The sequence below is a fragment of the Mytilus galloprovincialis genome, chromosome 2, assembly GCF_965363235.1.
Source record: "Mytilus galloprovincialis chromosome 2, xbMytGall1.hap1.1, whole genome shotgun sequence".
Taxonomy (NCBI): domain Eukaryota; kingdom Metazoa; phylum Mollusca; class Bivalvia; order Mytilida; family Mytilidae; genus Mytilus; species Mytilus galloprovincialis.
The window spans coordinates 7107866-7117183 of record NC_134839.1 but is presented as its reverse complement, the minus strand read 5'-3'; the positions used below and the strand labels follow the sequence as shown (position 1 = coordinate 7117183).

General features: G+C 31.8%; 1 long non-coding RNA gene across 1 annotated transcript in view; it reads left to right on the top strand.

Annotated features, from left to right (window-relative positions):
* The first annotated feature begins 3476 nt into the window (after positions 1 to 3476).
* Positions 3477 to 9318, top strand: part of LOC143062775 (uncharacterized) — a 30542-nt gene continuing 24700 nt past the window's right edge. The window contains exon 1 of the long non-coding RNA XR_012974839.1: positions 3477 to 3883. This is a non-coding gene — a long non-coding RNA (uncharacterized LOC143062775). The remainder of the gene's footprint in view (positions 3884 to 9318) is intronic.

Here is a 9318-nt window from a genome sequence, read left to right as displayed (position 1 = left end):
ATAAGATAGTTCCAAATCAGAGTAAGAATATTAACTCCCTTATATACAGTCGAATTTGTCTATAGGTTACACAAAGCTAGTTCTTAAAACGTTTGTATCAGGGAAAACATCTTTCTTTGACCTTTAAAACGTGTAGGGAAAACGGATATCCTAACCATTCACTTATAATATTCCGTATTTCTGATTTTTTGTTCGATAACGTAAATTATACGACTTTTTTTATGACTACGTGAACTTGTGCCATTTATTTTTGCTGGTCTTTTAAGAAGACAATTTACAATTTATAGTGAATGGAGGCACTTAAACATAACCTTATAATTCTGCTTGGAAACAAAAATAAATTTCCAATATATAAATAAACATGTATGAATATACATGTATTATATGTCGTGTACATGATTGGATTTTGTAGATATAACTACCGCACAGAAAAAGTATCATGGATTTCGAGGCTTTCATATTCAAGGTTTTGAATTCTACCCTTGTTGAAAACCTGTGGAGTTCTCTACAGTTCCTTAAAACATCAAGTATTTTTTAGTAAATTGGGTGCCGTCTCTCTGAACATGCTAACACTTAATTCATATCTTTTCATTTTCATATTTGTTTCCCTGTTTGTCTATGTTGTCTTGATTGTTGGAACGATTAGTGGTATCTAACAATATTTACGAAAACTTTCTGAGAATTATGAATATTTCTTCTCTGTAAGATATGGATCATTACCAATGATAAAATGAAATGCCGTACATCACATCTTATAGAGGTTTAAATTTCAAATATTCGTCAATAACTTAAGATAAAGAGCAATTTTCAAATGTTAAAGGGTACATTTGTATTTTTTGCTTCGATTTGAAAGAAATTTATTTCAGTTTTTTCTGTGACCAAGTACAAGCATAACCGTACGGTTACCTATAGTTGTTAATGTTTGTGTCATTTGGGTCTTTTTGTGGATAGTTGTCTCCTTGGCAATAATTATACCACATCTTCTTTTTTATATGTCGGTATTGCAACAATGTATGATTGACATAATCCCAAGGACATAATAAACTGATAGGTATGAAAAAGAAAAGATATGGGTATTCTGCATCAGACGAAAGACAAACTATTACAGTGTTGAATCCCATAAATATTCACAGTGCAAGCAGTGTATAATAAGTAATCGGTGATTTCTAAAATTAAATGAACCTGGATAAAGTGATGCAAATAATTCTTTATACTAGTAACAACTTTCAAAGAAACAATGTATAAACTACAGCATGTACAGTGCAATTCGTTCTTCTTGTATGTAAACGTAAGCTATGTTTGCCTTTTCATGGAAACGAAAGTATAGATTATAGACGAAATAAAGAAAAAAACTTCGACCTAAACAATGAAAGCTTACACATCGGACATGAAATATTTAGTCGATGAAGAAAATTAAATTATGTCACTTCTGAAATAAGTTTGTCGATAACGTAACTTATTCTGACGGTAAAGAAACGCGAATTCGATCACTTCTCTGTTACGGGCTGTATATTTGGTTGGGTTCATGGTGCTTAATTTTCAGTTTATGTTTAGCGTTCTTATAATTTTCAGCGGTCCAGAAAATGCAAATACATGTACCTGAATCTGATGTTCAATAGTTGTCGTGTGTTGATGTGGTTCAAAAGTGTTTTTCGTTGCTCGTTTTTTTATATTGATTAGACAGTTGGTTTTTTCGTTTGAAGGGTTTTACATTACTATTTTTTGGGCCCTTTAATTGCTGTTTGGTGTGAGCCAAGGCTCCGTGTTTAAGACCGTACCTTGATTTATAATGGTTTACTTTTTATATTGTGGCTTGGATGGAGAGTTGTCTCATTGGCACTCTTACCACATCTTTTTATATCTAATGAATATTACTATCTGGCAGTGATAAAATGTCAGTAGATGTGAATATAAAAAAATATGACATTGTTTTGTAATCAAAAGGTTTTGAGCGGTGGTGAATATATTCGAGCATGAGTGTTTGTTTGTATGTTTTAGGGGCCTCTTGTCTTTGTTAATCTTGTCTGATTTTTAATTTTGATTTCTTTTATATTTTGGCCAGCTGAAGCATGCCTCCGGGGGCGGAATTTTCTCACTGTATTGAAACCCTTTGGTGGATTTGGGTTGTTTTCTGCTCTTTGGTTGGTCTCTTTGACACATTCCCCATTTCCATTCTTAATTTTAATCTAAAACATGGGTAAAAATTCTCCAAAAAATAACATTTCAATCAATCTTTCAAATTGTCTTTTGTTCCAGGGCCCCTATGAATAAATTAAAGCTACTTAAGTTAAGATTTTCCTTAGTAAACACTCAAGCTAAGTAAATTCGTCGACCTCTTTATTAAAGTGGCATGTACATAAAAAAAAAACACATTCAGACATATGAATGATGATGGTAGGTAACTCAATTTAATGGGAAAACTACCCATTTGAGTATTCCGATTCTACCATTCAAAAAAGGCAAAGTTTACTGGTATAGATTTTAAGTTTAGAACCTAACCATATAATTTCAAAAAATATGTATATATATATGTATGTACATATATCATTTGTTTTAGTCATGTGTCACCATCACTGGTGATCCAATGGATAAAATCTGTCGTAGAGTTGTCGCTGGTTCAGATGTACTTTTAATAATTGTAATTATTTCTGTGACTGCATCTTACATTCATTCGTAAGATAATATATATATAAAAATTTGCAAATAGATCAATGAACTTGTCCAAAGAAGAAAAAATCCTGGTAGGAATAATCCGAAATGGGCCTATTGATACCAGGTTTTTGTCTATTGGTTTATTTTAATGGTTGTTCGTGTTTTTACCTTTTATTTAAACGTCACGTGACTTATATATTTTTATTGCAAATTATTGCTGTTAGCAAACATATTTCAGGTGTTTCAGCTATAAGATATCCAAGGGGAATACCCCTTTTTCTTTGATGGTTGTAACTATATAGTATAATCAGATTCTATTCGCAATACAGGATGACTTAAAATTAAAGAAGACTTCGATTTAATATTTTTGTTACCGAAAACAAAAATAAAAAATAATTAAAACAAACTAGAAAAAGAAAATAATCTCCCACAAGAAAATTATGATATCTGGTAAAAATTATGTATAATTCTCATTACTCATATCAGTAGAAGCCCACTTGTATAGTTGAGTCTTTGACTTTGTTGTATTCAGTTTAAAGAAACTGATAAAGGTATTAATATTCTGATTTCGTTGTGAATAAGTTATTAATTCTGAATAACCGTTTGACTTTCTCAAAGCAATATCGTCGTATTTACTCAAATAGAAGTTCAAATTATGACACTAAAGATACCCGCTATTTTCGTATTTTTGTTTGATTTTCTTAGAAAACTGACCCATCCGTAATACCTGAATCAATAAGTGTAAACCTATAATCTTTTATGTTCTCTATGCGTGGGACTTTACACGACATTTCAATTATCTTGTATATTTTACCATTTTTGGATTAAATAAACAACATAGAACAAACGGATTGTAAAAATAACAATAATTGGTCGCTGCATCATTTTATCGATATTGATAAAGTTCCTTTCAACGCCCATGCAATTGTAACCAATATAAAGTGAGAAGGACTTTCATTTCGCAAAAAGTTCTGTAACACAACGCGCAAAGATTTATACAACAGTTCACATTCTCAGTAAAGGCAAGGAGCAAATATATCTTTCTACAGGAGACTTAAACAACTGCAACTGACCAACTCCTTCTTCCGTTATGCAAACTAATATCAAAATGTATATTTTTCTTTCTTCGTTTGTCGTTACGTTATGTACTGTGACTGATGCTTGGTTGACTAAATATGATTTTAATGGTGATTATGGTGACCATAAATGGAATAGCCAGGTGAGTCCTCCGGTAAGTACATTTTTTTATTCCTATTTTTATTCTGATTATCATTAATGCCGTTGTATTGAATCGCGTTCTGACTGAATTTATTAGTTTAAAAAGAATGCATGTAAAGCTCATTTCAGTACTATTCCCCTGTAGTACATTTATTTCTATTCCGTTATAATTCCGTTATAATTGGGATTTTCCCTTATCTATTTCTATCTTTAGTAACTGTAGTTTAAAACACGTTTTCAAAAACTGGTTGGGTATTATCTATATATTAGTCTTTAGTGAGTACTGCACGAGCATTTCATAGGCGGGAATATGGGTGGGGTATACATAAGTCCGATACTTGGTTAATTTTTATCGAGGTTCTCACAGTAACTTCAAAGTAACAACACGTTCTGCATAGTATATTATTTTTATTTATTTATAATGATTTAGTTTAGAATAGCTAGATGTGTATTTGCTGGGATATATTTGTAATGTCTTATTATCATAATTAAATGTTGAATCGCACAGAAAATACGTTACTGCGAGCAAACCAAACCTACATTTTGTCTTGCCTCTTATTTCGTCATGTAGATAGATAAGAAATGTTTTAAATTCGGACGAATTTATGAGGGAGAATTTAAAGTCCGGTCTTTGTTATACTCAGTTTAAAGAAAGAGTAGAAAAGAATTAATAATTTTTATATCATACTTTAAACTCAATTTTGTTTATCATTTGTGAAAAATTATTAAAAAATCCCAAAATGTATGTTTTGAAAGACTGGATATAAGTTTCTTACAGAAAATAAAGGACAATACAAAAACCAATTGAAACACTTAACGTATTGAGCCTTTAAAAGCTTGTTATTTCAAGAATTATATATCAATTTATTAAGCGTCATTTCCTTTGATCATTAGCAAGATGACAATTATCTAATATTTTTAGTTCAGTTTATGTGTCTTCATTTAGCCTTATCTAATCCCTTAGAAATGTATAAATACAAGGGTTTCTATATACTGCAAATCTTATGTTCTTGAGCGATTTATTTGCACGGCTTTGGCAAGTACAGTAGAAAATTAATTAACATACATGAAATGTCGCGTAAAAGTCTATCGTGAATCGCCTCTTTTATGATTTTCAAAATTAAAAAAAATAAATACGCAAGCAAGTCGGCTTGAAGAAGCAATATAAACGCGAAAATATGAGTAGGTTAAGATATATTTGAACATGTAAATAATGACGAATACAAAGGGTTATCTCGGTTATAGAAATTCGGCTTTCCGCTTAAATCTATTAGTCAATTGGTAAAATGTGTTCCATGTACGTAATTTTACAATTTTGAAGAATAGACAATCATTTGAAATCAAATGACCACTATGTTGAATTATTTCATGCTTACTTGCTTTTATTTCTTCGCGTAAGCTGAGTTAAATGAAAAAAAAAATGCTATAGAGAAGGTAACAACAACAGAATCGCAATGTTTGAGTTGAAATTGACTTTACTATCTGTACATGCATATAAATGTTCTCCATATCATTTGTTGATCAACGGCTAGCATGTAAAATTTAAGTTAAAGCAATATCAGCTAATGTGTTGATCTTATTCATACTTCAATTTCATTGGGTTTTCTTTTCTTTTCGATTAAGATTCGAAAACCTCGGCTTAGAAATTGGGAACCGTTTTACAATCTGTATGTGTCTGTCCTAAGTCATGAGTCTGTGAATCAGTGGTTGTCGTTTGTTGCTGTATATCAAAATTGTTTTTTGTGCATTGTGTTTATCTTATTTAAATTAGGTCTTCAGCCTTCTCGTTTGAATTGTTTGACGGTGTTATGTTGGTGTTTTTATAGCTTGTAATGCATTGCAAGTCGTACAGTGACAAGTAGTTTCTGATTTATAACGTTGTTTGGTTTCTGGTGTTCATTTGTCTCAATGGTAATAATTTCATATCTTTTTTTTTCTTTTCCCATTAAAGTTTAAATATCCGCCAGGCCCACTAACTTACAGAAATGTGGATATATTTTTTATTTGATTTTGTTTGGAATATGCCTGAACTAGTTGCACTGGAAGTTTAGTTTAGCATTAATAAATCAATTAATCAGTCAATCCTTGATGAGAAAAAAAGTTAAAAAAAAGTATTCAGCGTGACGCGGGATTGCCGATTGTTTATAAGCGTGAAACGTGAAAGTCGAATCATTGTACGGTGAAAACGGGAACTGAAGTCTAGCGGGACACGGGAAATTACCAAAAAAAATGAAAATTGCTTACGTACATAGCATAAGCGGGATACGGGAATCTGACAAAACAGTAAGCAAGACCCGGGATCAGAACCCCTCAATGAGACCCCCTCAATATATATGTATGGTAACATTTCCTATAGAGGCATTTTGAAACATTGAAAATTTGGAAGATCGAGTTTTATGATCATTGGCATTATTATTACTCCCTGTTTGTTGTACTATAAAATTATTCTTAATTGTCAATGGCATTTGTTAGCAAGTACTAAACTATCCCCACAAAGGTTCCCGTAAATTTTGACGTCGTCATAAAAAATATCTGACGTCACAATGGAAAAGTAAACAATCGATACCAGAAACACCGGAAGTAACTTGCACGAGAAGCACTGTTATGGGTTTTTGCACGAGACGCCCCTGATATGGGTTATCAGCCCGGGTGGGAAACTATGGCTTGTGTACTTCCGCTCATTACACATATGCAAAAGCTATCATATCAATGCTAAGTATATGATAAAGTGAAATAAACAACAGCATTATGATATTTTGGACACCTTGGAATTGGGGGATTATACGACAGAAATGATTTCAATATTTCATGACTATTTTCATAATGTTCGACATAATAGTAAAATACTGAATACAAAAATCTGATGATAAACATCTCCAATGTGATACTATTTCCTTAAGTTTTATACATACATAGATGAACTTTAATGAAGCAACTACTTGTATAAATGAAATCCGAAAGAAGTTAAAACGTCTAAACATTTAAATCTTATTTTCGGTTATTAATTAAACAGAGAAGGAGAAAACGACGTAAGCAAAATGAAAAAAACAAGCTATTATATAAATGAATGAATTGATCTGACATTTTTATATCATAGATGCCTTTTAAACGCTTCTAAAAACTGAAGTATTGAAATGTATATTGTTCATTCCAGTACTAAAATCCTAAAAAGCACGCATACTGTCAGCTAGTAAAGAAATTGCAGATATATAACGCTTAAGAAAGTGGTTTCGGATTACACTATAGGGCTTCCTGAAAGGAATAAACATTATTTAAAAAATGCGGAATTTACGGAGGAAATATGTCGTTAAAATATTTCCTATATTTTTTAAACTTTGTAACACAGCACTGTCAGATTTGATTTTGTTAATTGCTAAAGCATACATAATGCCGTTTCTTTTCTCTTCTGGATTGTGTTATAGTTGTCATACCGGGTCTTTAATAGCTTACTATAATCTATGAGTTTTGTTCATTACTGAAGGCTGTACGATTTTCTGTTATTTGTCCTTTAATTTATTACCAATAATAACATATTATTGTATTGGCATTGGTGGTTTGTTATCCATGGCAAATGCTTGGAATAGATATTTTTGGCATTCCCAAATTTTTATATAGAATGTAATTTTTAGTTTAAACATATTTATTTATAGTTGATTGGGAAACAAGTTATTACAACTTATATTAATCCCTTTCCACTTTGCGGGTGCGAATGCTGCCTTGTAGTGGCATAAACCTGCTCTTTGTCGAAATCTACAAGGATGTCTTTTTTCTAATACCTCTGACACGCGCAAGAGATATTGCTCTCTCTTAATTAACACGGTTCAGTCATTTATCGTTCCCTTCCGGCAGACTAGCATCGTTTCTCAAGACTATACTCGCAAATGGTGTCAAGGGAGAGCCGAAAATTCAGTCCTGAAATTTTCTCCCTGGAATTGGGATCAAACCAGGAACCTTTGTGTTTGTAGTCCGATTCGTTAACCACTACACCACGGCTCTCTACTTTTTTTTTACATCAACTTTATTTCCCAAAAAATGAAAATGGTTATACTATTAGATCACAGAAATAATGAGTTTGTGGTAAATAACTCTTATAAGTCGTTGTACATAGAAAATCTAAAGACTAAGCAACACGAACCCCACCAAAAAGTGGGAGTGATCTCAGGTGCTCCGGAAGGGTAAGCAGAGTTAATTAAACATAATTATAGTCTTTCAAAAGTTGTGTAAGACGTTACGCTACAGATACTATCATCATATGCTATTTTTTTTACCTGAAGACATTAACAAATTTGAAGTTTAAAATGTAATGTCAAAAAGAGACAATGCATGATTACCAATGAGACAACTCTCCACAAGAGACCAAAATGACAAAGAAATTATCAACTTTAGGTCACCGTACGGCCTTCAACAATGAGCAAAGCCCATAACGCATAGTCAGCTATAAAAGGATGTTTGACATGTAATGTAAAAAAGGAGACAGTGCATGATTACACATGAGAAAACTATACACCAAAGACCAACAGACGAGAACGTAAATCACAATAGGACACAGTACTGCCTCCCAGAATGAGCAAAAACAGGGAGACTGATTTATATAAGTTTATCTTGTTTCCGAATCCCAGTATTTATATTGTATAATTATGTTTCGTGCACTTTTATAAAAAATAAAATATTGTTTAAACTAAAACAAAAACTGTAAATAACCTTTTTTTCTGCACGAACGAAAATTGGACTACAAATTGATATAGATTATTTAGATATTTTTATATTCTAGATGCCGACTTTCAAAAGTTAAGCCGTACGATATTTCTAGTTTCGATACTAAAATGTGTAACCGTCTAGCACTTTGACCAATTAAAAATCAAAGTTTCTAAAGCACATTAACCAGATTACTATGTAAGGTTTCATCGGTAGAATGAGTTCTAATTTAAAAGTGCAGTTTTTACAGGGAAATGGGCGTAAATATACAGTTGTGATTGCTATTGAAAACCTCCAAACGACTTTTAATTTCATGAAATGTAGGTGCTGTCGTATTACTTTACGTTTGAGGTGTTATGTATCGTTCATATCATCTCGCTACTTAGTTCTCTACATTTCGTGTTAGGATTTAGTTACACTACCTGAACTAAGGATGGACACGTATGTCGATTATGTAAACAGCTATCCAACAATTAATAACCAAGATCGTGAGCATAATAAAACTTGTATTTAACAACATTCAAGTCGGTGCAAGAAGTAGCTAATTAACATGCATACCCTTTTTAAACATTTTTTTTTATTTTATTGAGATTGTCAAAATTGTTGGTTATGTAACGAAGACATTTTTTTCACCTTAAATTGGTAGACATTTGCCTATGGTAAATGACCGAATAAAAAAAAGAAAATAGTCAGAAAAATATAAAAATCAACTTAATGAACTTAAACTTAAAACAACAATCACCAAAACAATGC